Here is a 5982-nt window from a genome sequence, read left to right on the forward strand (position 1 = left end):
AGACTGTATGCAGGCCCTCAAGGCCGACCTGAAGCGGAAGGCCCCAATGGCATTGCCGAGCCAGCCCGCTCGAAAATTCAAAATGGTTCCCCCTCCAGCGCCTCGCAGGCCACAGCAGTTGGGACAATGGGTTGCTCGCCCTCCACCACCGGCAGCACCTCGTTTCCTCGGTTTCCACCCGCAGGCGCCCCGGCCAACCTATTGCCGCCGCCGCGCCCTGCGAATGGTAACCGCTGCTTCACCTGCGGCAACGAGGGGCATTTTGCCAAGGACTGCCCCAGAAACAAGAATCAGCGGCACGGTTAGAGTAATACCGCGACCAACAGGGGAAAGAAGCCCAAGGTGCAGATTCACCAGGGTCGGCTCAACTACACCAGTCTGACAGAGCTCCCAGAAGGTGCGCCAGTAATGACGGGTACCTTCCTTGTCCATAATCAAACTGCTCTTATTTTGTTTGATTCGGGAGCATCCTATAGTTTCATTGGGAACAAGACTGGTAAGAGATGTAAGCTGAGTGTTCGTCACACAAAAGGGTCATATATGATCTCCACCCCGGGAGGGAAATTAGCTTCGGACAAGATAGTTAACCTTGTGCCTATCAAGTTAGGCAAGATCCTTTTTAGAGAAAATCTCATCATCCTTGATCTAGAAGGGATAGATATCATCTTGGGTATGGATTGGATGACCCGACACCAGGTGATTCTGGACGTGTCTGCCCAAGCTGTCCACATAAACTCACCTCTACACGGCAACTTTACCCTACACTTGTCCCACCCTGAGTACGCAAATCCTTGTGCGTATCCTGTAGCAGAAGCCCGGATAGAAGACCTTCCTGTTGTCCGTGAGTACCCCGATGTATTTCCGGAGGACATGCCCGGCATGCCACCAGATAGGGATATTGAGTTTGCCATTGAACTACAGCCAGGCACCGCCCCGATATCAAAAAGACCTTATCGGATGCCACCCACCGAGTTGGCTGAGTTAAAAACCCAATTGCATGACCTGTTGGAAGAGGGTTTTATCCGACCTAGCACTTCACCATGGGGTTGCCCAGCTCTGTTTGTGAAGAAGAAGGATGAGAGTCTACGCATGTGTGGACTACCAACCCCTCAATGTGGTGACTATCAAGAGCAAGTATCCTCTTCCCCGCATTGATGTTCTGTTTGATCAGTTAGCTGGAGCTAGAGTGTTTTCCAAGATTAATATTCGCTCCAGTTATCACCAAACCAAGATCCGACCATGTGACATTCCCAAGGCTGCCTTCTCCACAAGATATGGACTCTATGAGTACCTAGTCATGTCGTTCGGGCTTACTAACGCACTGGCTTATTTCATGTATCTCATGAATTCGTATTTATGCCTGAACTTGATAAATTCGTTGTGGTATTGATCAACGATATCTTGGTGTACTCGAAGAATGAAGAAGAACATGCCGAGCATCTTCATGTAGTTTTTCAGCGTTTGAGGGATGATCATCTATATGCTAAGCTCTCCAAGTGTGAGTTCTGGTTAGAGAGTGTCAAATTCTTGGGACACACGATCTCTCGGAATCGCATAGCAGTTGACCCCAGCAAGGTACAGGACATCATGGACTGGAAGCCACCCACTTCAGTTCATCAGATCCGAAGTTTTCTTGGGCTAGCAGGCTATTATCGGCGTTTCATCCCTAACTTCTCAAAAATAGCTAAGCCGATGACTGAGCTGCTGAAGAAGGAAGTTAAGTTTGTGCGGAGCGACAAATGTAAAGAAACTTTCCACACCTTGAAACAATTGTTGACTTCTGCCCCAATCTTAGCTCAACCTGACTCTTCTAGGCCGTTTGACGTGTACTGTGATGCCTCTGGCACTAGACTTGGATGTGTTCTTATGCAAGACAACCGAGTCATTGCCTATGCCTCACGGGCGTTACAACCTCATGAGCTGAACTACCTGACCCATGATCTTGAATTGGCAGCAGTGATTCATGCCTTAAAGATATGGAGACACTATCTAATGGGCACTCACTGCAACATCTACACCGATCACAAGAGCCTCAAGTACATCTTCACTCAAGCCAACCTTAATATGCGCCAAAGAAGATGGTTAGAGCTGATCAAGGATTACGATTTAGAAGTGCATTACCACCCCGGCAAAGCCAACGTAGTAGCAGATGCTCTCAGCCGCAAGATCCATTGCAATTGCTTGTCGGCAACCAACTTCACAGAAACTCTATGTCATGAGATGGGAAAACTTAGTTTGGAGATCATTTCCCATGGAACCCCCGGTCATGTTTCTCTTAAATCTGCTTTGGAAGACCAAATTGGGTCGGCACAGTTAGAAGATGAGGAATTAAAGCTAATTAAAAGGAAAATTGCACAGAAGGATGAAGGGTACAAGCATTTTCGACATGATGAAAATGGGAGAGTATACTATGAGAGCCGACTTGTTGTTCCATCTGACCCAGATCTCAAGAAGCAAATCCTAGATGAGGCCCATCTTTCCAAATTCTCAATTCATCCTGGCAGCAATAAGATGTATCATGACCTCCGTCAAACTTTTTGGTGGAGTGGAATGAAATCAGAAATTGCATGCTATGTCTCGGAGTGTGACACGTATCAACGTGTCAAGGCAAGCCATTTGAAGGTAGCAGGTACCTTGCAACCGCTACTTATTTCGTCATGGAAATGGGAAGACATCAGCATGGATTTCATTGTTGGATTGCCCCCTACATCTCAGCAACATGATTCCATTTGGGTTATAGTGGACCGCCTCACCAAATCTGCACACTTTCTTCCTATTCACACCACCTACACGGCCAAGAAATATGCCGAGTTGTATCTCGATCGCATTGTTTCCCTGCACGGTGTACCAAGGACAATCATATCTGATCGAGGTATTCAGTTTATAGCATGTTTTTGGGAACAGTTACAAGCTTCATTTGGCACCAAGCTAATTCGTAGCTCGACCTATCACCCTCAAACCGATGGTCAGACTGAGAGAGTAAATCAGATCCTTGAAGACATGTTACGAGCTTGTGTCATCCATTATGACAAAAACTGGGATAAGTGTCTGCCGTTGGCAGAGTTTTCTTATAATAACAGCTACCAGGCTAGCTTGAAGATGGCACCATTTGAAGCCTTATATGGTCGGAGGTGTCGGACAACCTTAAATTGGTCCCACGTTGGGGAAAGACAAACCTATGGTCCTGATCTAGTAATAGAAGCCGAAGAGCTAGTTAGGGTGATTCAAGCCAATCTCAAGGCAGCCCAATCTCGATAGAAAAGCTACTCCGACAAGAGGAGGAGACCCCTGCAGTTTGACATTGGTGATCATGTATACCTTCGAGTCTCCCCGACCAAAGTAGTGCAACGGTTTGGAGTAAAGGGGAAGTTGGCTCCCCATTACATTGTCCCAATATGAGATTGTGGAAATCTGCGGACCCGTCGCTTACCGGATCCAGCTACCCGAACAGCTCTTAGCCATTCATGATGTTTTCCATGTCTCCCAACTGAAAAAATGTGTCCAAGTCCCGACTGAGATCTTGGAACAAGAGCAACTTCAAATTGAACCCGACCTGACCTATGCCGAATATCCTGCCAAAGTCCTTGATTGTAAGGAGAGGCACACCCAACGACAAGTTTTGAAAATATACAAGATTCTGTGGAGTAACCACACGGAAGATGAAGCAACATGGGAAGCAGAGGAATATCTGAACAAGCACTTCAGAGCTTTCTTTTCAGCCAAGGAGGTAAGAACCGCACACCCCCACTGGTTGTCCTTACACCCAAATCTCGGGACGAGATTCTTTTTAAGGGGGGTAGGCTGTAACGACTTAGGTTTAAATCAGCTGAATTTAATCTTAAGACAAGTTCCCTGATCTGGTCAACTCAAACTCCTTTAGCCATTATAGATAAGTCTGGAAAATCAGTCGGATCTCACGTCTTAGGACGGACTCATCTTTGGCAAGTTGAGCTGAACGTCTAGAAATTCCTTTATGGAAGTTGGAGAACGAAGTCCCTGCTACGACTTTGTTAGTTGGACCTTAATCCAATTCGTCTCTGAAGGTTCCCAAATCTGCAGTTTAAATCAGCCCCGACCCCTAAAGCCTAGCAAACCTCCGTTTTTCTCTAAGTCCCGAAACCGGTGTTCCTCCAAACTTTGGAGCTTTGGATCCCCCAAATCCACTGCGTTTTTGCCCGAAGATTCATGATGTTGAGGGAGTCGAAGTGGTGCAGTTCGGAATTTGGGAGAGCCAAAGACTGGAAGATGGACCCAGAAAAGGATCCCACGGATCTCTCGGGCCAAGCGCGCCAGAGCGAGCGTGCGTCCTATCTCAGAGCCCCGCCGCCGCGTGGCATTGTCTCATCGGTGAGCGCCGCCTTGCTCAGTCGCCGGTCGCGACAAGAGGGATCAGCGCGCCTCCTTCCCAATCACGCGCAGAAGCGCCCTGCAGACTCTCCGCCCCATCTCGTCTCACCCGAGATCCCACCGGCCGCGCCAGGCGCCCTGCCGCAGCAGCGATCGAAGATTGGCCGCTGCCGCGCCAGTCCACCTCGCCTCCCGCGCGCGTCTCCTCAACAGGATCCCCGGCCGCGCCCCAACGCCTTCTGGCTTTTCCATCGTACCTTAGTCGCGCTGCCCACACGCGCGCCCCGCGATTATACCGCCTTCGCCAACCACTGCGCCGGCAGTGACAACTTCTTTCCCCCAACTCGCTAGTAGCGTGCCATGGCAAAGCCGCTAGTCCCGCGCCTGCTAGTGTCGCTGCTTGCCTTATCAACTCACTTGCAGCAACCTCGCCTGCAGTGTCTCTCTCTCCCTCCTGTCCGCCGATACAGAGCTGTCGTAGCAAATCCGGCACCTGACGCGACCAGACATGCGCTCGACCTCACCAATCCTTCCGTCCGACAAAACCGCGCTTACCTAGCGCTGTCTTCAGTACCCAATGACCGAAGAATCTTGTCCCCGAAGCTCCGCTTCGCCAGCCAATGGAGACGCCAACCAATCGCCGCCCCGGCAGAGCACTCCTTTCTCTCTCGATCTTATCCTCGTGCCGCTCGAACTCTTCCTCTTCTGCGCATGCCTTCATTTGTATATATGTGCATTTACGTTACAGGAGTTGTTTGAAACCATAGATGCATGACTTAGTTCCCTTGATCTGAACACTAGCATGATAGGTCGAGTAGTTGCAGTGCTTAACAGGACTCGGTAAAAGTCGAGTGATTCCATATCACTCGCGAGTTATAGGAGTTGCTTGTTCTCCTTTGGCACCACTATAAGGATGGTGGATGGGGCAGGGCTTTGTGAACTATTTTGGTGGTTGGTGGGTTGCCCCGTCTGTCTACTTGAAATTGGACTAAGGTCGAGATGTGATAGTGTTTATGATCAAGTGTTTGAAAGTACTAATCTCATACCTAGTATGGGATGGGGAGGCCTAGTACCTGATTGAACCAGGACGTGAGCGGTTCGATCCATTGTCTCTGGAACAGAGTTTTCCCTTGCGGCCGCATGTGGTGACAAGTGTGGTCACAAAACGGCAGAGGCTGGGTCTGTGGAGCCTTGTACCAAGAGAAGTGGGCCTGACACGGGTCAGGGGATTGATGGGGACGGTCGACAAGGGAAGTGACCCTCTGTGGTGTGCGGATGTCGTGAGATTAGGTTTGCCATGCATGATTAAGAAATTCGGATCGATTCGTCTGCCTCTCACAGATTGAGACTGCTTGATCACTATGCTACACTGAGTAAAGATGGAACATGATGATGATATGAACCTTGATGCTTGTTCCTTAAGTTGTTTGGAAACTATGTTTGTTTAGCATAAGTTGCTAATATAGACTGGTTAATAAACTTAGAATCTGAGCTAAAATATTGAAAATAAGGACCTACTGTAGTCGCTTTTGGCAAAATAAACCCCTCAGCCAAAGAGCCTTGCATGTCTAGAAGTTGGTGGAGTAGTTTCCCACCAGTCGGTTAAGTCTTGTTGAGCTTAGTAGCTCAGCCTTG

The sequence above is a fragment of the Setaria viridis genome, chromosome 8, assembly GCF_005286985.2.
Source record: "Setaria viridis chromosome 8, Setaria_viridis_v4.0, whole genome shotgun sequence".
In the NCBI taxonomy this organism is placed as follows: Eukaryota; Viridiplantae; Streptophyta; class Magnoliopsida; order Poales; family Poaceae; genus Setaria; species Setaria viridis.